General features: G+C 42.7%; 1 protein-coding gene across 4 annotated transcripts in view; it reads right to left on the bottom strand.

The window, feature by feature from the left end:
• The window catches only part of b3gat1a (beta-1,3-glucuronyltransferase 1 (glucuronosyltransferase P) a), a 70,287-nt gene that overhangs the window by 28,614 nt on the left and 16,047 nt on the right, over positions 1 to 25,626 (bottom strand). For all 4 annotated transcript variants that reach the window (XM_047594257.1, XM_047594256.1, XM_047594259.1 and 1 more), the window contains exon 2: positions 8,892 to 9,125. The gene's annotated coding sequence lies outside the window, so the exon portion shown is untranslated. The remainder of the gene's footprint in view (positions 1 to 8,891; positions 9,126 to 25,626) is intronic.

The raw sequence follows: 25,626 nt of genomic DNA, 5'->3' as shown, positions 1-25,626 counted from the left end.
GTAGCAATGCTTAGTAAGCAGGAATATTTGTATGCTGTATCTGAATCAATTTTGTAGTACATGTCTGTATCATATATTGACAAATCCGACAGCCATGGTGTTTGGTTTAGTAAGGATGAAAGAAATCCTACTGTATCTTTCACTGGACTGAACCAAAGGGCCCTCACGAGGAGGTGGCTGAAGAATAGATGAGGTAGGTCGGCCTCGTATCTATAATGAGGCCCCTTGGGGCCACTGCATTATATGTGGAAATGGTTCCAATTAGGCCATCCAGCTGTAAAGTCTCCAGGAAAGAATGGTTGGAGCTGAGGATATGGATGGGACTGAGCCACAGTCAGGTGGTAGCTGAGCTGCATTCACTCAGTGTTCTTTGCCAGTGCCTTCTTGCACTGCTTGTCGGCTGGTTGCACAAATCAAAGCCTACATTAGCCTCCCAAAATCCCTCTAGGTTAAATGCTCGTAATACTGCTCAGTGAATCCCTTAGCTCATGTTAATGCATAAAATGCGTGTTTCTGTATAACTGTCAACTGAATCTGAAGTAGACTTTTGAAATGTTTAAAAAACTCTCAAAAATTAGACTGGACGTGTTTCCATCAAGCTGATGGAAACGTATTACACAAAAGAAACACGTCGATGTGCCTTAAGATATTCAACCTTTAGTGAAGCATTGCTCTTTTGAAAATCACCTTTATTTATGCTGAAATATAGGTGAACAGGTTAATGAAACTACTGTTCGTTTATGACCTCTCGGAGTTGGCACATGATTATACGTGTGATGAATGCACTGAAGTTTGACTGATCCCTCTAGCTCTTTAACCTTTAAAAGGGATTTCCAGTTGGATGGGTGGGGTATAACAAATAAGTTAGAGGAAAGGTCACTGGCTTAGCTCAATCATTCATCTTGTTGTCATCATGTAATCATTTAATCTTATCCCAAATCGCCTGTTGAGTCATAAATCATAGTCATGAGCAAGCGGATTTGTTCTCAACGCGTTATCTAGTGTAGTTTCATATTCAGTTTTCACATGCTTCCTGTCTTTGTCACAAAATAACTTGATGAGTATTTGTTTGCAGACAAGAATAAAATCTCAAATGTGATGAATGGCCACAACCAGCAGCAATACTGTTTCAACAAAAAGCATTGTATTCCACTCTGCAAATTTGCTGAGCAGGCCCTTAATGGGATTTTGAGTAGGATGTGCTTTTCTTGCCTTTCTCATGCTCAATTTGTTCTCAGCGTTTAGAGGTACCAGTGGGCGCAGAAATGACCCTTTCTCCCTCTAGTGCTGTTGCTTCTGATTGGGCACCAGAGAGGATTTTCACCGACTTGCTATTGATTACCCTCTTTGTCCATTTGGGACTGACACAGACAGATCTGTATGCAGCTCTGAGTTGAGGTCAAACGGAAAACTCAGGACACACTCAGACATATGGATACATCCCTGTACTCATATGGTAATCCGACATGAGGAATCAACTTCACAAAGCGTCCACATGCAAATTGCTTATGTTTTATGTGCATGCGTGTGTTTACGTCTTAACCACTTTACAAGCAGGAAGAGTGCGTTTGTGTGTGTGTTTGCTTTGTCTCGGTTGGCAAGCTGAGAACATTCAAACATTACTATTCATTATCAAGCCCAGTTTCCTTTTTAAAGTCAAGTCTACTTGTCTTTCTAAACACCTTTTGGATTATTCACTATAAACCAGGCTTTGATCGCCTTCTGAAATAAAATTAGTGAGCAAACATTAATCTAGGTGTAACCATTTATTTGTTTCTTCGCTTGTGCATCTACACACATTCTGCAGATGCTGTAATATGAATCTGACAAAACTAGAAAAAAAAAAAAACACATCACTGCAATGGTGGCCGGAAATATCTGCAAAATTACAGCGACTGATCTCAGCAGGGGTGCAGTAAAATTACAGACATAAAAAATAAATGTTTCTGATCGGAAGCGCTATAGCACTCTGCGTAAATAAAGGCTCAGTTTCCATTAGGAAAAAAAAAAATAAATAGCTGACCACTCAATCAACTTATATGTCTTAGCTCTCACTCCCACAGGAAATGTTTGACTTTGAGCAGATATTTTACTGTGAAATGTCACTGATTACTGTAGCAATAAGAAAAACTGTTCCAGCAGCGTAAAATGTCAGCACAGTGCAGCCCTGCAGCTGAACAGAAAGTCTGTTAATGTGGTAGGGGTCAGCAGTTCTACAAAGTGGTCAGTCAGGTCTCTTTTTCTAACTTAATACAGTTTGTGAATACTTTTTCTTTTCTTATTGATTGGTCCATAACATTATAGGAAAACCACACATTATGATCTATGTGCTGTTGCCATGGGAATGGTTCTGAGCCAGAGAGTGGAGTGCCAGGTTTTTACTTCCGTGAAACGTCCTAACATTAAACTAATCTGGGGTGAAAGTTAAATTGGTCTATGATCTTGATGTGGAATTGGCTACAGGAATTGTAATCACCTGATGGCAATGTTTCCCTTGACCCTGAGTATTTTTAGAACCTTATTTGGAAAATGGATATACTACTAAATCTAATCCTATTTAGTAAAGAGGACTTGTTGCATGTTTAAAACACAGATTATCCCACTTTGGCCTGTTTCGTATCTGTTTTTTGTTTGTTTTTTTTTCTACAAATATCATTTTCTAAATAAAATTGGCAGTCCAATTGATAATTGATAATTGATAAATGATAATAGAACTGCTCCGCCTACAATGTCTCAATTGAATAGTTACCTACATAAATGCGTGACAGTATCATCTGTTCCTCTCATAGGGCCTTTAAACCCAACAGAAAACAAATTAGGTTCTTCTTTGTGTTCCAGTTTTGGTTCGGAAACCATATAACCAATCACCCAGTAGCAAGCCGAAACATTTCGACAGCAGCACCGGTCGCCCAGTTGGGAAGATGCCCAAACTCTGGCTAAATCAAACCTTTTGTCAACTCTCCCTTTGAGATGCTGCCAAAAAACATAGCAGGTGTGTATATTGATGTTAGTGAGGTCAACCAGGCAACTCTCTTCTACTTGCTTCTTTTCTTTTTTGTCTTGGGGTCAATATATGCCCCCTCACAAAGCTGATGCAGCCTTGAATCCTGTTCAGAGACAACTAGTATCTGATAGTTTAGATTCAAACCCAACTTATTCTTGGTTAAAATGCTGAAAACCTTGGAGTTGCTCAAAATATTAAAAACTAAGAACAGTAAAAGCCCTACCAGGACTGGAACCGCTTTCACCTGCCAGGATTAATCATTTCAGTCCACTTAACACTATTCACAGTGGCCATAAGCTGGGTAGGAAAACAGAGCAATCTAAAGACTGCCTCCGAGTTTTTGTTTCCCAAAGGAGATGGGGCAAATCTTGGGAGTTGTGCTTTATTCTAGGCCTTTGCCCTGCCCACTGGTGCTGTCTAATGACTCACACATGTACACATTTATACACTGATGTGGTCTGATGGGCTTCAGGGTTATTTTAGTTCTTTAAAAGCCTCGAGGACACCCTGCAAGCAGACGCATTTATGCGTGCGCTTGTGTTTTTGTGCGAGTGCATGCGGCTCTATGTTGCCCGCATATGTGTGGGTTTCATCAGACAACTCAACAGCAGCTTCCACAATTCCCCAGGAACTCGCTGAGTCTAGGAGCAGACCTAGTTATCTAATCTTGCAGCAGCTCAGTGTGTGCAGGTACTGTATAGCGCTGCAAAAATCCCCAAAATGTCTGAGAGAGTGAGCCAGTTATTTGGGTCACGTTGGTTTATGTGGAATGGAGTTGTTCAAATGCTGAACTCGATCTACCGTGCATTTTTTTTTTAGCCTACTGTTCGCAAAAAAGTATCTCATCACAATTTGGTATTGTGTTTAAATGCATCATACGCGGTGGTGCCAGTCAGTGTGCTATGCAACTCTACTATGAATGCTTTACACTCCAAACCCAGTTTGCTGTGCACTGAATAATTCAGACTTTAAGAGGGGAACGCTAAGTGTCATTCCACATGATAACAATGGAATTGCAAAGAGTTGCATCACAGCACAACACTCTTTACTCCTTCTAACATTACAATACAACATTATCCACATCTGAGAAATCTGTCCTTGTGCATGTGCTCGACATATTACATCACAGTTCACAGCTGTTGGAAGCTGCTGTTGCGCTCAAATCTTTCAGCGGTTCGTGAAAGAACTTAATGCAGAACAATTTAGTTTTATTTTTGTAATTCACATTGCGAAAAATAACTATTCCTCCTGAAGATACAGCAGTTCTATTGTTGAATGGCCTGGTTTAGTCGATAAAAACATGTATGACTAAGATAAACTTAAAAAGCATAAAAATGACACTACAAAGCATTTTCATGCTTATTCACTACGACTGAATGAACCATTTTTAGATCAGCCGTTTGTTTGGAAGCTCGTATGAATTAAGACTACTGAAAAATTCCACGGGCACGAATGTAATTATATGAGGGAAAACAGTGGTGCGTGGTGATGCGTTTATGGGCTTCCTAAAACCACCAAATGTGTGTGTTATCTCCTGAACTGCTCATTCCCCCTCTACGTATGTAATCGCATGCAATGATTGTGTGTGATGTTTGGAATTGCATCATTAATCTGAGGATGATTCAGCAGCTAATGCCCTGAGATTCAAATGAGAAAATGCACGCTGTAGAATTTCTGCAAAGCAGGTTTATGTCATTAAAGAACAAAGAGACTGCACCACAAAGGCCGCAAAAGGGCTTACAGTAGATTTGGTAGAGCAATAATGATGAGCAATGCCTTCACTGTATTAAGAGTAACAAGCTCACCCTGCATCATGACGCCGAAATCCAGGCAGGGGGTTCAGGGATCGCCTAGTTTGTAGAAATAAGTGGAAAACACAATTGGTACTTTTTTGAGGGGAGGGCGTGGAGCATATTCTCAATAATTTATGTTCCACTTTCTTGTTCTACTAAAGCCTTAGTCTCCAGCGTGTTTATCATCCAGGGCAAGGAGGAGACACAGGGCTCTAGGTTAGACTTACTGTTAATAACAATGCCTGGAGGAAGGATGTTGAAAATGTTGGCCTGTTTTAAATATGCTCCGCAGCTTTCTAAACACTGGTACACTGTACCTCTTAGATTAATCTGACAAGTCTAGCTCTGAGAAGGACTGAGGCTAAACCCCGAACTGTTTTTACACACATAGCAGGCACCAAGTGATATATATATATCGTGGCATAGCACACTGAGCCAGTATCATACCATTTCAGACAGGTACCACATTGTAGATGTGATATTTTAGATCAGAAGTCTTCAGTCATTTTTCATGCCATGGACCCCTGAACTGATGGAGAGATTTAGTAGGGACGTCCTACGTACTATATGTGTATGTGTTCTATATTAAACTCGGCCTAGTGTTATTTATAAATACACATTATTATCATTATTTTGCATTCAATATTAAACTATTCAAATAATGCACAGGTTGAAATATTCATTTATTTTTGTTTCAAGCATGTGCAATAGTAGGATGACCATGCAACTGCGGTAAACATAAAGATACATACATACATGAGATTTCACCTGGGAACTGAGACTCTCTTTAAATTTGTGGGGTGAAATTAAAAATATATGTATAAAATCTGAGGGGTGAATCTGGTTAATAATCTCATCACATCAAGCAGGTATTTAACTTCATTATGAATCTGTGCCTTTATCAGCCTCTATATGATTTCATCCGGTGCTGGCCGGAGTGGAAGGAAAAGGAATTATATTATGCGTGTCTGGCCGACTGAGCTCCTCCAAGCTTTCTCTCTCACCCTCTCTCTGCCAAACTCTGTCATGAACACACACACACACACTCACACAATTTTATATCTTCCTTCCCTCCTTCTCATTCTGGTGCCCTCCTTCTCCACATCATTTTCCACCCCTCTCTCTCACAGGCAATTTCTCCCTGCCTCTTTTTTTTATTAACTTCCTACTCTTCTCCACCTCATCCCCAACCTCCCCCCTTCCTCCATTCATCTCTTTCTCTCTTTCTCTCCCTCTCTCTCTCTCTCTTTCTGTCTCTGGGGGCGGATGTGTCTCTGTGGCCCTCTGCAGATCTGGAAAGGACATCCTCTCAGTTTAATTCAAGTCAACCCCGGCCTCCTGGTGCTCCAAGAAGCAGCATGTGTGACAGCTCTACAGAGACAGCCAGAAGGAACAGACAAGTCTCATCTGCATATATGTGGATGTGTGCATGTGTGTGTGTGTGTGTGTGTGTGTGTGTGTGCAAGTATTTGCCCGGTTCTGTGTGTGTGTGTGTATCAGTCAGTCTTTCAGTCAACATTTCCCTGCAGGCTGAAAGAGTTAATTTCACCCTGGCAGCAATCATGGCCATCTATAAATCCTTGAGGGGAGGCTGCTATGTTGATTAGTCAGTGCTAACTCAGCTCATTCCAATTAAAGAGGTTTGTAGTGTCTAAATTATTACGTAACGTATGCTCTTCGCTATGAGACTGTAAATAAAACCACAGCGATGTTATGGGACAAAGCCAGTTTCACATGTTAGAGCCACGCGCGAGCCAACAGTTTTCCTGACACCTATGTGATATGAGGGGGTCTGTAGGAACATTGAATGCAGCAGCATTTATGCAGAGCAACAGTAGCATTTACACATGGTCCTGTAAAACTAATTGTGTTTTTTTAAGCATTCGCAGCTGTGAGATGCTGCAGTTAACTACTGTGAAACCATCTTTGATCATTTTCATGTTTCCTGCAGCCGAAGATCGGTGCGCCTCTTTTATTACACAGTTGGAGCTCACGCAAAATCTGCTCTGCCTCCTTCCAGCACACACCTTCAGTGTGGTTAATATAAGACCAGAAGAACATCCCATTTGGCTGCCTGTTTGTGAGCAGTAGTTAGAGTAGTAGTTAGTTAGAGACAAATTTTGATTTTACTGTCTTCTGTGACCTCTTTGGAGATCACCAAAGTCAATCATCACACAAACTAAAAACAGATGGCGAATGTGTCCTTCTTAAAAAAACAGATTTTAAATTTTGTGTTTGTGCATATCTCTTTTCACAACATAACTGGTTTCATTTTCTTTTGTATACCTCATGTCTTGGAATGACACTAAAAACCTTCAAGCCTCGATATGAATGTCAGATCCCAATTTTAGAAACCTGGTTGAGCCCTTATCCTGATCTTAACAAAACCCGATTATGCTGGGGAACCTAGAAAGAAATTATCATATACAGAATATGCAGTACGTGTCACCAGTTGTCTGGATGAGCAATGCTCAACTCAGCTGAATGGGTCCGCGACGTACATTTACCAACATGTAGGGAGGAGCAACTTTACCAACATGGCCTTCAGCTTCAACATTAATATGGGGACAAACGTCGAAACCAAAGATGTGATTCTGATCCAGCAACTTAGAGATTTTGAAATGACATTGAATTACCCTGTGCAAAAGAGTTTTCACATCAAATCCAGGTACGGTATGTTGCTTACTGCATATCAGTATTTTTAGTCACAGGTATACGGGAATTTACTATGGTTGCAGAGTGATAGAGGTGCACATGTAAGACACATACAAATGTTTGAGCTTTTCCAAAGAATATGACTCCAATGCATGAGGGAACTCAAGAAATCTCCAAGAAGAATTTTATCGGCTACATTCATGTATAACCTCTTGTGGCTAAGTCATTGTTCATCAAAGTTAGTAGGACTTAAGTGGTGGCTATGATTGGCCGCACGGAACACTGCAGAGAGCAATTTGTTTTGTGTGCTGTCAAAAGTACGTCTAAAAAACTATGCTTATGTGCTGCCGTTCAACAAAAGAATAATTTTCATTTCTGAGAGCAGTGGACCTCTTTTTTTCTAACTTCAGATACCTCTATTTGGAGGCAAACATTCCATCTGAATATCTGGCATTAGAGTTTAATATTTGCCGCAGCGTGAAGCTCTGCTATCGACCCGCGGTGTGATCCTGGGACTCTGTGGCTTATGCAAGCCCTATAGATCTGCTTTCTGACCGGCCGTATATCAGCCATGTTTGTTTGCACTGCGCAAAAGGCAATATGAGAATATAAACTTGAGATCCATCTTACCCTCGGCTTGACAGTAAGAAATCCCAATATATTCTTTGTTAGCGGTAGTGAGGAGAAAACAGAGCTTACTGGCGATTTAACAGCCAGACGTGGTTCGGTCTGTCTCCTCTCCTCCACCTCTCTATCTAATCATTTGGTGCCTCCACACCTTCAGATTATTTCCTCGGCTTTGTCATCAGCAACACTGGCTCTCGGGCGCTCGCACCTTACCTTGCCCATTTTACTCCCCTCCCCAACCGGCTCCCGCTCCCCGGCTCTGAGCCTACTTATATATCAACCTCTAATAATATCAGAGGCCAGTGGGATCGTAGACAGCGGAGGTAAGTGGATCTGTCAGATCATTTTGCCCCTGTCCTCTACCTAATTCCTCTGCTGGATTTCCTGGTGAAAATGTAACATCTATTGGACAGGTAGCAAGACAGAAAGAAGAAAGACAGCCATGATTGAGTGAGACGACTGAGGCTAAGAAAGATAGTCGGTGGTGCTGCTATCACCTGCTTCCCTGCGTAGAGTTTTAAATTTAGCTTTCCTGTTAAAAAAAAAGAAAAAAAAAAGAAAGAAGGCTGCTGATGTGTTTGTTCATGAGAGGACGTAATTGACAAAGCAATATTTTCTGTTATTTTCTGTACCTGTCTCTATGCAGATAATAGTATCCTGGTATATTAAAAAAATAAATAAATAAAAACATTTGGATATATTTGCACTGCTTCTAACAAACAAAAACAAAGAAATCAATATCTCCTATTTATGGTAATTCTGGTTATGAGCAAAAAAAAAAATGTCAACAATGAAAACAATATGATACTCACAAGCAGAAATCTGCCCGTCCCCGGCGACTACAGGCTCCTCCTCCAGCGTATTCCCTTCCTCCTTGCGTCTGTACCGTCCGATACTGTCACAGCCCTTTGATCAGGCCTGCCCCTTAATTGGTGCCTTTTGGAGAGCCGAGGTGCCCGCAGCTGAACGTGGTCAAACGCCGAGGAATCTGTGCCACAGGTGACACCCAAACTCTCCCAAACGCTTCACGTCCTCAGGGCTGGCCCCTGGAGAAACAAGAGCACGAGAGATGTGAGTAAGAATGGGCCTCCTCTTCCCAACACAATGAGGGTATTGAAGAAAGGGAATGAGCAGGATGGCAGCTGGGAGGAGACGTTGCCATACTATAACAGCTACTGGGTCATTCTCAGTGGCTCTGTGACAGATTTTCTGTTTGCATCTGGACAGCTGTCAGGAGGAATAATCATTGTGTGTGTCTATTCCTAGGTTAAGTTACACGCCACTGGACAGACAGGAAACTGATGAGACCTTGTTTGTTTTTTTTTGCCATCATGGGGTGTGTCTTTTTAGGGGTACAGCCTCACAGATACTTCATACAGCACCGCATCCACATGCAACACCTTAAAGAAATGAGAAAAAGCATATATATTTCTATATTTTCCTGCGTTGCTAATTAGCTTAGTTTTCCTGCTCCCTGGGGAAACGATGACATGAGAAATATCCATTAAGAAGTAAAATATGGCGAGGCGCATGTAGCTAAACAGCAATCTGTCAACTTATTCAGCCGGTCGGCTATAAATAGCTGCCTTCCTCTTATGCATGGCCTCTGGGGAGCGTCATTTCAAAAACGTCCATTTGGAGCAAAAGAGACAAACACGCCAGCTGCACTTCTCACTCCTCACCGCCGCAATTCCTCCGCACGACTCCCCCAGCTACCGCTCTCCATTATTGATGAAGCTTTCTTGGTCGGCCTCATCCGCCACGGTGGCGGTGGTGCTCGCCTGTGGGGAGATGCTGTGGTTGTGGAGGGAGACCAGCTGATGCCACGGGAGGAAAGACTGAGGCAAGGGTCGGCCACATTAACAGCCAATTGACAGGATGCAGTCCAGAGGGCATGCTGTGTTGCAGGTTTATTATTGGCTTAATCTAAATTCAATGGGGTTGTCATAAGAGGGGGAGGGTTGCAATTATCTCAAAACCATGGGGAATGCCCCTTCTGTACGTCCATCTGACGCACCGATATTGGAATGAGCCTTAGGATTTAGGATATGCTCAAAGTAACAACAAAGGAATAAATGTGGAGCTACGTGTGGAGAAGCAATGAAGACCAGACTCAATATCTGCACACCTCTGTCATGTATGTCATGTAGTCTGTTAGGTATTCCTAATTTAACAAGCTTAAAGTTATTGACTCTAAATCAAACTGCTGTCTACTTAATTAGCCGCTCCAATGTACAAGAGTAAACATACAGAAGAAACCAAGAAATCTAATTCGTATCAGGTGTATTTATATGTTTCTCTTGGACCCGACACAATCCCATCTCATCGCACCCAAACATGCGCCCTCTTGCTCCATGTGCTTTGAAGTGATGGAGATGAAAGACTGCAAACCTGCAGCTCCTGCATGACAGGGAACAATATATCACTGTAGCGCCAATGCTGCTTTGTGTCCGGGTTGTTTGTGTAGTATCACTAATACGTACATCTGTTCCGCCATAGTGGTATCGGGCCAACAAAGGAAGGATATATATATATGTACATACAATGTGAATGAAAAGTTAAAACTACGTGGAATAACTCGAACAAGAACCTAAAATAATGCAGCATAGGCTATGATGTGATCAGATAAGTCAGTGAATCAATATGAAAAAATGATTTAAAAAATGATTCAAAAGCAGGTAAGATCTGAAATATGTCGAGCGACGATAATTATAGGCTTATGCAGAGGAGCAGCCAAAGGAGGCCCGGGATCTCAAGCTGTGTGACTGCTCATCAGGGGTTAAAGATAAATCCAGGCACTAACCCAAAATATGCCCTTCGTACTACGTAGCTATGGTTACTACGATGAACGCAGATTTACCGCTGATAGTAGGTATGATACCGTAACAGCAAAGGCATGCTGACAGTTTTCATCTCAGACCAATGCCATTAAGGCGCTTTAAAAGCTCCATTATTTACTCCAAAGCCTCCGCACCTGCATGTCTGTTTACTGTACAGGAAAATGTCTGTTATTGTTATTGGAGCTTATTTTCTGAAACCACATATTCACAAGCTAGATCTGATTGACTGGCAGCATCTCTGACCAAAACACCTCCAGGGACAAAGAGAATGGCTGCCTGAAATGCACATCTGCAGGCGTAATTGAGACCGTGAAAGGGATAGTCTGAGCACGGAATGTCTTTATTTGTTCTCATCGCATCTGGTCGGGCGGCCCTGAATGGTTTCTGAAAATAGTGCTTTTGGATCACATTAAAATAAATAAATAAATAAATTAAATAAAAGCAGAAGTCATGAAATAATCCTGTTGTCCCTTTAGAGTACCCATACCCGAGAACATAGTGGGAACTGCAGAACTGATGTAAGTGCCAAAAACACACATATGACTACAAGCACTTGCAAATGATGCTCTTTTTACATTGGTAAGCAAAATATTTGTAGTATAGTTTCAGTTTCGTCTTAGCTGTTGCAGAACTCACATCGTGGAAGCATTTTGCTCAGCAAGAGTGATGCACTTGGTGCATTCTAAAAAAAATCCGCAATGCACTCCTAAACTCCTCCAGGAGCACAAACCCCCGACTGTAGCAGCTGGATCTAACACTGTTCAACCACCGTTCTGTCATGTTCTGCGCTACGACCTGACACCAAACAGTGAAACACACACACACACACACGCAGTCTGTGTGCGTGGGCGTGCTCTTTCAGACGAGCTCATGCGGCGCACCAGGCTGTGGAGGCTCTAACGTGGGCTGACCACTGTGACCACGTCAGTCTGTGCATTGGACAGTGATGGATGAAGGCAGGAAAACGTTGAAGATGGGGAACTGGCTGGAGAGAGCAAGGAGAGAAAACCAAGACGGTGCTGGTATTGATTGACATCAAACCTTCTAATGTAGCGCATCAAAATAGAGGTGGACGTGCACTCTCCGTCACACATGCTGCTATTTTTGCCTCCCTAATGCGTCAGTCATCAAGGACTTTTAATGTAAGAAAAAAAATCTAATATGCAGATGAGACGAAATTAACATAAAAAAATGGAAAAACATGGAGATACAGCGTCAGTGTAGATGCTCCTTTCTTTAAGCATGGGATTCAGGTTTCTATATTTACTGACTGCTGCAAGATTTTCTATATAAGCTGCAGGAACCCTGCAGGGACAATCCTTTTCAATTCAGCGTCAATCTGATGGACCCACTGGGAGCCATGTGTAGGACAGAAATGGGGAATGCACACACATAATGTTAAGGTACATGGACCCACAACAATACACAGTATATGTTTCGCCTAAGGCAAGAAAAGGCAACCACTGTGAAAGCAGAGGCCAATGATTAATTTTTGCAGGATTCACAATGAAAACTCCATTTTATTTATATATGTTTGTCTGTGGAGAGTGAAGCCATTGCTGATTTCCACTGCAGAAATGCCTCAGACATAGAATAATCCAATCGCTGACGATCTCCCTTCATGCATGAGACCAAAATGTAGACCATTTTAGTGAATGGAAACTGCCTAAACAAAAAGAGTGACCTCTTCTGTTGCTTTGCTGGTGCGTTAGATAATACCTGAGATAATGACAGAGCTGGTGGCCTTTTTTTTATTCTGCAGTCGTCTGTCATTTAGGTGAAATTGCCAGGTTTGCCATGAAAGAGAATTCATCTTGTCTTTTGAGTATGGCTCTATGATTAATTCAGGCATGTCAGTTGGTGAGTAAATGCTTCTTTATTCTCGTGTAAGTGGTCAATATTAATAATGCACCGCGGGTCTAAGTTCAGCATCCGTCTTGGCAAAGTTCAACATGGAAGGCTTCAACAGCTGCGTGCGCTTGTCATCGCATCCCTTCTTGCTCTGTCTTTCTCTCTCTGCCCTTCTTTCCACTTCCAGCTCGCCACTCTATCCTTTCACTCTCTTTCTTTCCCTGGCTCTGAAAGGTGCCGTATGGCCCTGACATCCACCCTGATAGAGGGATGTGGCCTATCAGCGGTAATTGGAGGAGCTGCGGCGGTTGGGTTTCTCTACGAGGTGGCGGCGGTGTGATCGATCCTACGGACGGTGGAGGTGGGCAGGCGGGCTGACAGGGCTGCATATCCCCCACGGCTCCCGACAGCTCAATGGAGGCCGGGCCGCAATGCACATGATGTGCTTTTACAAGAACAATCATCAGGCGTGCAGGTCACCCCCGAGCCCTCACAGCTCACAGTCATCCGGTTAAATCATAATTACCCGTTTAGTCGATTATCATCTGGGTAGAAGCACGTTGAATTTTATGTTAGCCTTTCATTATGCTCCCATTAAAGAATAAAGGAAATGTCAGAGGCTTAATGGCAGTGATGTGATGTAATTAGATCCAAGGTGATTTATTTGAAAGATTTTACAGCAATAATCTCCTGACACCCTCGTACATTCTGTGAGGTACACAATTTAATTGCGCACCACGCGCGCCGACACAATGAAATAGCACGGGATGCGGATGATGGATGCAGCTGAGACTTCGCCCGAGCAAGTTCATTTGCATACGCGCAACACCACAAGGGGTGCTATCAGTACCCCCCCCCCCTGTATTTTCTCACGACAGCTTTGGGAGAGCAGTTTGTGTTTGTTCTTTTGTTTGTGGTTTTCTCAAGACCAAAACTGCACTCAGCTGAGCTCAGCCTGACCGCCGGTTGCCACGGCAACGCAAGGCAGGCGGGAGCGATCGCGTGCTAGAAGAAGAGCTCGGCGCAGGTTAAATCAAAAGGAGTATTTATTCACCTCGCAGCGTTGCATTAGGCTTATCGCTGGCTTCATGCTACGGCGCGGGCTGTGTTAAGAGAGGCCTGGTGACTCAAACCTGAACTACTGTAATGATCTGATTGCCTCATTCAGAAAATGCACCACATCACTGAAAGATACGTTGCACATCCTACTCCTACGTGGTACTCCGGCTTTCTTTTGTACCTCACTCATTTACACAAGACATACCAAGGTTAAACGCAACAGAATCCCCATCCACTGTCCAAGCAGCTATAGCTCAGGGGAAAATACAAATACATGTATAAAGTTTAATGAATTGCTCTATTGGCTGCTATTTCTTATGTAATAGGTCAGGCCTTGTTGCAGGGGTTCAGCTTTGTGACCACTAATACTGTAGCGGCATCGATTCATGGGCCTCCAGCCGTGCCAGAGCTCCTCCATGTCCTGGCTCAGAGCCACGGCTATTAAACTCGCCCAGCTATGGCAGCAGCATGGAGTGCTGAACTTGATGACAACTTTGACAGGGCCAAGACAAGGATTTGATCCACAATGAGGTTAGAAGTCCACGACCCAGCAAACACATAACCCACCTTCAGAAGTGTAACTACTGTCTGTGCAGTCTCTAGACTGTTTGGATAATTAGGATTTATTCCTCAGGACGATGCTGTTTCCACAATAGGTAGTAAGGAGTAGTGCATCCATTCATTCGCTGAAACGTTTAAATACAAAGATTTTCACGAGTCCACGTCAGACAAATAAAAAGTTCCCTCTGCGAGTATCTCTGAAGTCCTGGCCAAGATGTGCACTCAACACCTGCTGATCCCCCTCGGGGGAGAACCTCGGAGCCAGAGGACGGGAGAAGGTTGTGGATTTATAGGCAATCCCCCCCAGTAATATTACCTCTCTTCCTCCTGCCACACACACACACATACTGCTGTCAGATACACCGCCACTACCGCCCACGCAATTTCTGGAATACGCGCTGATCCCTGTGAAGAATTTCCAAAGTGAGCCAGAGATGCTGAGCTCTACAGGAATAACATCGGCAGCCCCCCCCCCGAAGGTGCGGCTGGGTGACACAACCACGACCTCCTTCGTCTGTGGGGCAATCCTGTTTGCGTTGAAACACTATATATGAGAAGTCGTAGTTCAATTTACATAAATACCATTTGCTTCTGTTGACCTGGAAGCATTTTGAGGTGCTTGACTGCCCCCCTCTAGTGCCATAAAAGGCTCATATGACAAGCCAGTGTTGATGTTTTGGGCACCATTACAGGAATAGTGCATTCACTTCCAAAGTGCCAAAGTGAAGCCAGCACAACCTTTCACTACATGCCTTTCATCTCCCCAGATGTCGCTGGTTGTTTTTTTTTTTTTTTACTCTGGGCTAGCAGTCAGTTAACTGCTGTTATTTGCCCTGGGCCGCTTTGCCTCTCATGTTTGGTTGGAGGCACTACACCAGTCGTAACGGGCGTCAGTTGCACACTGGAAACTTTGTAGGGGATGACACGCTCCAGGCTTGGAGGGTAATGGTCCTATCTCCTCTTATCCTATCTTTAAACACTGCTGTTATCATGGCTGTAACAGTCACCGTAGAAGGAAGACAAGCCGATTCCACCTGAAATATTTATCACCTTTTCTCATTTGGTTTGTCCTCTGTCTCTGTAGCTTATTTGACGCCATTGCTTTCCACATCACATCTGAAGCCCTCAGCGCTTTAGTGAGCATTATAAGGATTTTAACTACATCACTGCAGGTTTAAAGTTAAAAACTCTATAATGTCAATGATGCATTGCAGAGCAAGGCAACAACTTTCAGGACACCACTCCTTATACACAATCATAACTATAATGTGTGGGCTCACAGTATTATACATATATCACATTTCACTTTAAAACAACTAGTTACATGCTAACGGTCCTGCGCTAAATGTAAAAGTGATCATACTGAAAAAGATCACTGAGTTTTTTTTGTACTGATCTGATCCTGGTTGTATATTTTTTTATCCAAGTCACACAGAAGCCTGGGCAATATATATATATATATATAGTTTTTTGCTAAATAGTTTTCTGTACATAGCATCATGACATACTGTATTGTCTCTGTCTGACCCACTGAAATAACAGGAGAACCACTACATGCAGCACCCACCAGTTCTTAATCAAAGACATTCTGGTTAAGAGTAAAGCCATGTAGCTTTAAATTAATGAATGTGATATGGAAGAATGTTTAGCCAGACAAATGTTTTTTTATTTTTTTCCTGAAATTGGCATGATGTGATCTGTTGCATCTACACAAACAGAGTTCTTCCCCCACACGAGGTATTTCATCAATTATTAAGCTGCCGGTGAATGAAAATAATAAAAACAATAAAACAGCAAGAACCGAACTGTAATTGGTCGTAGGCGATGTTTCTCATTGTAACTTGCAACAGTGACAGTCAGTGCTCCCTAATAATGAGAAGACTGAAAGCTTTGCACACTTAGTTTTCAGAACCTAGAGTTACACAGAAAATACATCAATCCCTTCATTTTTCACTTCATATGCGTCACAGTACACCCAGGTATCTTAAAAGGGAGCAATTTAAATTTCAAATCTCATTAAAAATCATTACAATTTTTTTTTTAAAAAAACAAACAAAAACAAATATGTAGGCAGAAGATGCAGCACTAGCCCTGACCCTCTGATCACATATCACGTTACCAACAGGACATATTTCACCCCGCAACGGCGCAGACATTCTGAACACGGCTGCGAGCACTGGTGCAGTCAGGCAAACAATAAGAAAATCCCTCGAACATGCTTTAACAATTGAATCCTGCGCAAGCCGCAATTACACGATGCTCCCCGGAGGAACTCTCCTTGACGCCCCTAAAACGGCAATATACCTGCTGCTGCAGAAACACGGCCGCGTGGCTCATACTCCTTGTCGGCATAATTACAAGGGCTTGGGGAGATTGGAAGGCGGAAAAAATAGCAAAACTGGGTGAGGGCTTAGGTAATACGCTTAACCTACGTGACTACCTGCCACGTTTGGATAAAGACGTGGTTAACAGTTTCCTCACGGCATTGTCTGACAGCGACGGTGTGAGCAGCATCCTGACTGGGCTTAAATATACCAATGGAGTATCTATCTATCTATCTATCTATCTATCTATCTATCTATCTATCTATCTATCTATCTATCTATCTATCTATCTATCTATCTATCTATCTATCTACCTATCTATAATGAAGTTTTATGACAGAAGGCGCAGTAGTGGCAGAAACCGTGCGAGCGGACAGCATATCTCTCACCGAATGAATCTCTACTGACAGGTCAGATCAGAGCCGCGGCAAATGACGCCGCATCCAACCCCATCTGCCATCAGGGAGCCCGACAGTTCACTGTCTGCTTCACTCAGCGCTCTTTCAGACACTGCTTCATATTCGAACAGGGAATTGTGACCTCTGCGTTCCCATTACCTCTGCAGTCAAAACAGCACAGTGCCGTCGCTGGTGACTGCAGAGTGTGCCATGAGCAGAGGCCACGCTGAGCTACGGTGGCTTTTCATCTTTGATTTGACACGGTGCCATGGTCACTTGGCAAATGATGCGTTTTCTCTCCCTCTGACCCGGGAGAGGGGAAAACATCAAACTCTGCAGAAGGGGTGGCGTTGAATTCGCGCTGTTAGATTGGGAGGCAAATGAAGTTCATTTATCTGGTGGCTAATGTGACAGGACTGCGAGAGGCCACAGTCCCTAGTTCACCCCACAACTTTTTAAAATGCACCGTAGACACTTGCAGTATGCTCCCCTAAGGCTCTATTAGCTGAAAGTTTTCTTTTGAACCGGTCTTGTGCAAATCTGTCAAATGGATTTTATCATTTCGTAACAAGGCTTAAACTCCACGCAGTATTTTAAACAAACACTAAACCCTGCTGTGGTTGCTGATGTTGTTAATTAATTTGATACACTCCGGGGACTGCCAGTCTAGGACTCTACTCTTGGCGTGACCATAAAAGTTTTAGTCATGTCAGATGTCCAGACTGTGAGTCATTAGAGCCAAGCTCAACGTAATCAAACCCTGGAGACATACCATCATTTGGGCCTAAAAATTGCCTTTTCCTTTGCCAGTTTCCTGGATTGACTGGAAGGGAAATTGACTCTGTATCAGTTTCTTTGTTCCTTCCTTTTAATTGCTGCCAAGCTGCAATATGTCAGCTCGGTCCGCAGGAAGACGCTGCCTGCGCTTCACTTGCAGGATGGGTTTTTACTGCCATTAAGAAGATCCCCTTCTAATTGCAAGTGTTTTGTGAGACAGGCGCTCTAATGAAGGCAGGGATGTGCCGATATAGCAGATCACATTACAAACACTGCAGGTTGAAGTGTGGTGTAATTGCTGACTGGGATAAAAAACGAGCTTGTTTGATGTATTTCAGAGGTACAGAATCTATCTGCAACCTGGCAATGGTGTAAATCCTCTCATATGCATATCTCACTGAGCAGATTAATAGCAGGAGAGATTCCAAATCTGATTATTTTGCAGATACCATTTGCTGCGCTGCACGTGTTTCACCTTCATCCCAATGAAAATGCTTGAGAATAGCTGTTTTTGTTTTTGTTTTAGCATAAAGCATGTACACATACAGTGCATATATTTATATCCATAAGGCTACTGCGTACTGTCTACTTCAGTGGTTAAGTATTGTAGAAATAACCTCTATTTGGCAACGACCTGTCACACTAAGACTGCATGTTCACTGAGGCTCCCTGTGGGCACCCAACCATGCGTAACACTTGCTTAAGGCTTTATAAAGTGACTGATAGGATGTACTGCAGCAGTGGGTAAGAGACCTAGAATTCTTCACAGTGTTTCCACAGTGAAAAACTGGCCTCGGTGGGAATGACTGACATTAAATTGGGGGACATGGAGGTCTGGAGCTTACTCTTTTATCGGATCTCAAAGGGGTAGCTGTGGTGTATGGCCTGCTTATCCAACCGCTTATCCAACGTTTTTCTGTGCCTGCAGAATACTGCAGAGATATTTATCAGCAGGTAAAGAGGGCCGTCCTCCTGGTGTAATTACAAGTACTCACACATTCAGTTTTCAAAAGCACCTGTACTGTGCATTTACGTGCTTGCAGTGATCGGAAGCAAATAAACCAAGATGACAAACCAACACTAAAACCAAGATGATAGTTTCTTTTGCAGTGGGTTAGAGCAAACTTTGAAAGAGAAGACAATTAAACTCAGCTTTATTTGTGCTTTAAATTCTTCCATTTAAATGGAGAAAGAGATTGTAGCAGCAAAGGTCTGGAAGCCCTCAGTTAATGTTTGATTTTCAAGCTACGTTTTAACGAGTGGACCAAAATACTTTTGGACATAATTTGAGCAATTTGCAAAACCTGTTTTGGGAAGGGATATTTGATCATATTAAATCCTTCTCATGTTAGATGGTATGGGAAACTCTGGGTCTAAAAGAAGAAATTAGTCAAAAAGTTAATCCCCTGGTTTCCCTGCTATGCACACTTCCACTAGCCCTACTTTTTTAGTATCTTTTATTTTTTGCTACTGTGCAAAATCTGTAAAAACTCCAACCATTTAATGTTTCCAAATAGAAAAAAGAAATAGATACAAATATGTAATGTACTCCAAGCTGAGTTGTGATCAGTTTTAAGTTAAGTGAGAAACTAAAATGACCCATTACAGTCAACAAGACTGTGTGGTCTAAAGGTTGTGTAAATCACCATAACTCAGCTTCTTAATAATCTATTGCAAACAAAGCAGAGCCAAACAATGAATTCAATTAAAGTGAGCAAGTTTCTAAAATCCAATAAATCTCCATATGAAGCTGCGTCGAGTGCTAAGCACAAAGAGCAATTAAACTGCACTGTAAACAAAGCTAAAGTTGCATCGGAGGGAATATGTGCACTGTGATTATTTACCACCCTGAGCACTCGGCAAAAATCAAACACATGTGCAAACATCAGCCCCAAACAAGATTTGCAAATCGGTCTTCATAAAACAAATGAAGAGGGTAAAACTAATATTAATTAAAACAAAACAAAACTATAAACTACACTGGGGCACTTCAGAGAGCCACTGACGATAAGAATTATCTCGGGAACTTCAAGAGTTTTATGAACTCCTTTGCACTTGGGGCATGGATGGTTTAAGCAGCAAAACAAAAGTCGGAGACAAAGTCAGTTCGTAATTAAACTAAAGCGTGTGATATCATGGCTGCATAGGATATGTGCTAGTGTGCGGGGCAGAGAGAGTGAACAGCTCCTCTCTAGACATTTAAATGGAGTCTGATTAGCTCAGGCTTTGTGAAGGCAGGGGAAATGGCAGGTCATACACCTCACATTTAAATTTAAACGTGCATCAATCAATGGCTTTTATACCGACACTGAATTAAATGTATAATGAGAAAGTGCCAAAATAATTGAGAAGTTAAAACCAAATGGAGCTGGTCTCTTTTCACTGCGTTTGAGTTTGTTCCTAATTCTATGGCAGAGTCTGAGTAGCTGTCACAGCTCGGATGAACCTGCATCAAATTATCACCCAGGCAAACTGACATGGCTCCATCCTACAAAAACCTGCAGGTGACGTGTCTACTGGATCCAAAAGTAGCTGATGTTTTCACATAATGAAACATTTTAGGTAACGATATGGTTGATGGTGGTTGCCATTCCGTTAAAAGGAACTTCCCTTGAAGTGAGATTATCAAGCAACAGAGTCTGAGCACATATGTCCCACAGATATGGAGTATTGAGAGCTCGATACTGAGTAAATATTAGGATGAAAAAGCTAAAAAAAAAAAAGTCATTCTCACATTATGAAAAAACAAAGAGAAAAGAGACATTGTTTGTGTCCTGTAGTATAAGCAAGCCTTTTGACGAAAAACACCACATGCACTAATACACTTGTGCTACAATTAGGTTACCTTACAAAGGGAAAACCCTATGAAAAGTTAATAATTTCATTTCATCCTCAAATGTATTCAGTTGTGTTCTTGGCACCAGCTGAAATTGGTTATCCGTGCACATTTTGTTACTCGCTCCACCTAACAATTCTACGAGACGCCCAAAGCAGCACAGCGTTCTCTCCTAGCTCTAGTAACATTTTCAGGTAATCTGATTGCCTCTGGAAGCATTGGAGGATGCTGAGACGCTCTTGGTATGAGCTGTTGTTTTTGCTGCCGTGGCCAGATTTCACTGCAGTTAACGACTGAAAATGTACTTGTGGCAGTAGGTGTTGGGGCAGGTGACCGCTGTTCACGCAGAGAACATGATTGCAGCGCAGGTTGCAGTGGAGTAGCCGCTAGAAAAGCTGCTTTGGGAGGATAAGGTCACGGGTTTGTATCCCCTTATGTCCATGACTAAGCACCCAACCTCCGAACCGCTCCCCGAGCGCCGCACAGGTCTCTGAGTGTACGCTATGCTGTGTGAACAAATTGAGGGGTCAAATGGCGTGAAAGAAGATCGATAGATTTTTCTATTCATTTCTTCGGCTTCAATTTAAACATGTCTCCCATCCCCACCAATAAAGAGCACTGCAATATCCTCAAATCAAAAATATCATTCACAGCTGCGGGGTCAACAAACAATCTCCATCGCTTCTTAGAACCCGCAGTGGCCAAGATGAGACAACAATGGCCCAATAATATCCAATATGATAACCGTCACTGCTGAGAGTACTACTCCGGCCAAAGACAAAGACGAACAATGCCAGCCTTTGGAAAGTAACAGAGTCTCAAGCTCCAGCTCCTTACAAAGAGTAGCAATTCCTCAAATTCCATACATAATGTGGCACACCAGCTGCAAAAAGCCCCTCAGTTTCAAAAGGCAATGCCTATGCTTACAGTGGTTGGCATAGTGACAATAGGGTAGAGAAATAAACAGGCCTCTACATCATCAATCACAACCGAGGTGCCCTTGAGTAAGATATGTCATCTAGTGTCATAATGAAGTAGAGTTTTGTCCTATTTCTTCTCTCTTGTATCTCCTCGTATATAATCCAAATATTGACAGACCAGCAAGATTCAACCTCTGCAGCTTTCAGTGAACACGACGCGCTCTCTCCAGCAGCACCGAGGAGACCACCTTTCTCCCTCTCCACATAAAGAACTACTGCTCATCGTACAGTTCAGTCTTCATTGTCTCAGCCCCCTGCGCCGATCGTAATGTGCTAGAGAGCACTCTGCAGTTTGGAGCACGAAGGGAGGGTTGTTACAAAGAGTGTGACGCCTCTAGTGTTGCTATTATTGTACAGTCTAACTTCTGGGCAATGCCACATTTGTCTGACACTAAAAGAAGACATAAACTCTCTTGAATGATCACCTTTTTTGCTTTAAATGTTTATATGAGCCGTGCAAAGCTGAAAGTACAAACAGTCTATAGGTTTAGCAGTCATTTCAATTCAATACAGCAGACTACCTTCTGAGGACATAAAAAAATATGCAGTTATTAAATGATGGTTTAAAAGTGGCTTCGCTGCAGTGCAAATCTGTGAGAACGCATTATAGGTAAATTAGGTTGTTTAGAAAGGCAGTCATTCTTCAAAGTGCTTTTCAGTGCTTCGGAAGCTTTCTTATATCCCTGTTCTCTGGCTAAGCTGTTGGAGTTACAATCTCTTTTCTCCCCTCCCACCAGCACTCTCTCCTCCCATTCCAACGGTCTTCTAACAATATGCAGTGAAGCCTCCAATTGATGCGGGCCTTCAAATAGAATCACTTCTCCCTGCTCGCCTGCCTCCTCGCTGTTCCAAATACAAAATGTGATTTAGATCCACACAACTCTCGGCAGCCCCCTTTCAGCCGCATCTGTCTCATTCTCACGGCACACTTTTAAATACCAATTTGGGACCTTATTGAGATCGGCTTAAAGTGCAAAGAGCAATTTGTCATGCAGTTCAGCGCTCAAGACAAAACGTTGAGAGGCGTTTTATAAAGCGTGGGCATAGCAAGCAGCCAGGGGAGCGTCTCTGTGCGTTTTGACCAAGCTGGGACTCTCTCCAAAGCTGCCGCACCTTCTCACCCTCTAGGAGGGACTTTGGTCCCTCATTTGTCACCGGGGCCACCAGGCTCAAAGTGGTTGTCGGGCTTTGATGAATAGAGCTGGGGCTTCTGTCCTTACTTTGCCATCCATCTGTGGATGTACAGCATTAAAGACACTTAAGTCTTGCTGGGGAGAACCGCAACTCTGGTCAGTTTCTGCCAACCAATACGAGGTCAGTGACACCTCTTAAAAAATACAGGTCGGCTTCAGGCTAGAGTGGGCTTGTAAAATTAAACTTTCACCAGTGTGTTTTATTTGTGATCAAACTTGCATAAATCTGCAGTAGGACAACCCTTTTGACCTGCTTTTAAGCTACATTCCAAGTTCTACTACACATCTATCAATATTTATTGGTCTGTCTGGGAAAAACACAACATGTACTACCCTGTGTCACAAATTAGTTTTAGCTCCAGCAGTGGAACCCAAAAGAAGCCGGCGAACTAGGATTATTTTCATGTAAATTACAAATCCTGACATGCAAATAAACAATCACAGAGGATCAGTTTTTAATTCTCTCGGTTTGAAGGGAGTGCAGAAGACGCTTTTTGCCAAGATTACAGTGGATTTTGAGAACTTGTCACTTACATATATTGTGCCCTCTCAGCACATGTCAGGTGGAAGTGGAATTGATTATCCCAGGGAAATGTCACTCAAAACATATTTCGAAGACGGTGCAAGCTCTCGGATAAAAGATTTACAGAAACTGTCAGGCTCGGATGGCATCTCCGTGATGGCTCAGACTTTCAGGAGTCTCTTGGACCTTGGACAGGCTGGTCCTACACATTTAATCTCTCTTGAAGTAACCGCACTGTAGAGGTGCAGAGGCTAGACAGAACACAGTGCTTTAAAAAAACAAAATAATGGATCGGCTGCAGCAGTCGCAGAAATCCTATCACAACAGAAGCCCATCCTCCAAGGAACAAAGAAACAGGAATGGGGCTCTCGTCTCCTCTCTGGCTTTGAGAGTTGCTGAGCATCCCAGCTCATGTTGCTTGTGTCTCACACCTTTGGGAAATTAATGCCTTTACTGTAAATATGATTTGGATTAATGCACTATCATCTATACACAGCAACAGCATAGCATTCCCTCGATAAAACTGTATTAATTTTCATCGGCTTGTTATTCTAAAACTTCTGAAGCACAGGATTACCGTGGATGGCACCTCATTTTTGAGCTGAAATACATAAGCCTTCCTTCGGATTTCATGCATCTACAATTAGCAATAAATCATTAGACGAATTGCCTTTTGATCCCAGGCGGCCACTGATACCATCTTCCCCCTGTCTCCCAGATGAGACAGTGGAATGGACTCTGTCCATCTCTCTGGCATGACATTGAATTAACCTCTCATGTACTCGAGGTTCATCTGGAGATAAGCTTAGTATTACTGCATGCTCCCTTCCTCTTTCCTTATGCCGTTATCTCTCCATATCCTCCTCTGTCCCATCCCTCTTTCTTTCCAGTTCAATTAACAGTAATAGAATTTGGGCGTATTGCCTCTTGTTCATTCATCCAGACAGCCCATCGTCCACTTCAGGACCGGGCTGCGTTGCAATTATGTTACGGCCCAGTGGTATTGGAGGCGCCAGTGTCAAGGTGATACCATGTGAGAAAACACCTGCATGTTCGCTGTGACCTCCAAGCGGTAGAGGTGCGACACTGTGTCTTGACTCTCAGACTAGTTCATGCTACCGGTTGCATTGGAAGGCTGGATGGACGGTGATATGGGATGGTACCCAGGAGAAGAAAAAAAAATCTGCTCAGGGGGTGGTCTTCAAAGAGAAGACCTCGTTTCTGAGAAGAAAAGACATCTCCTTGAGACTTTACCTGCGGCAAATAGATTTGAGTTAACATCTCCTGTCATAGTTCAGTCGTGAGAAACTTTGGCGGGCGTACGTGCTGTGTGTGCCAAGCTGAGGAAATGTTCACCCTTTGTCTTTTCTTCTCCCTTCGTACCATGAGGGATTTCAACGAATATCCCCTCCTGCCATGTTTGCACAGTGAGCTTGGATCCAGTCAGTGCTGGCTGCAGTTTTGAAGCCTTATTAATTTTCATTGTCTTGATTGGGACGTAGGTGTATATTTCACAGCCTACTTCAGCTGTATTATTAGTTATATTTTGATCGCTTTGATGTAGGTGTCGGTGACTCATGATTGCACAGTTATGGAATAAGTGATTACACAAACACTAAGTACAGACGACTACAGATTGTGGATTAAAAAAATTAGCCATCAGTGATTTTGACTTAAAGTTTAAACCGTTTAACATAAGACTCACAATTGTAACTCTATATATACATTAACAAAGTAATCCCCTGGTTGTCTAAAAGCAGCGTAAAAGCACTGACATTGTATTTTAAACCGCAATAAATACTCACGACATTTAGGAAACACTTTCAACCTTTCATTTGGGACTTTATATCCAGGCTACGGTGTTGCATCAGAGTGTGAATAAAAGTATGACAGAGATTTTTTTTATTTGGGTGGTAATCCTGTCGCCTGTCTCCAGTGATAAAAAAGGTGCCTTTAGCATTTATGTTGAGTGAAGAATACTGCGTTTGTATTTGAAAGTGTGCCACCATGTTCCCGATCCTGGTGATCGAGATATGCCGCTGTAAGACGCCGAACCACTTTGGTCGCAGTGCACTTATCAGATCTGTGTGAAGCTTTACACTATCAACGCTTTGTGGGACAGCCTTTCTTCTCCTTTTAAAAGGCTTAAACCGTCTTAGTTGTGGCCCTTTGGGCTTACTAGGTGCACCAGTATCACTGGGCAAA

The sequence above is a fragment of the Mugil cephalus genome, chromosome 9, assembly GCF_022458985.1.
Source record: "Mugil cephalus isolate CIBA_MC_2020 chromosome 9, CIBA_Mcephalus_1.1, whole genome shotgun sequence".
NCBI lineage: Eukaryota > Metazoa > Chordata > Actinopteri > Mugiliformes > Mugilidae > Mugil > Mugil cephalus.
The sequence above is the reverse complement of the archived record's forward strand: the minus strand, read 5'-3'. Positions and strand labels throughout refer to the sequence as shown.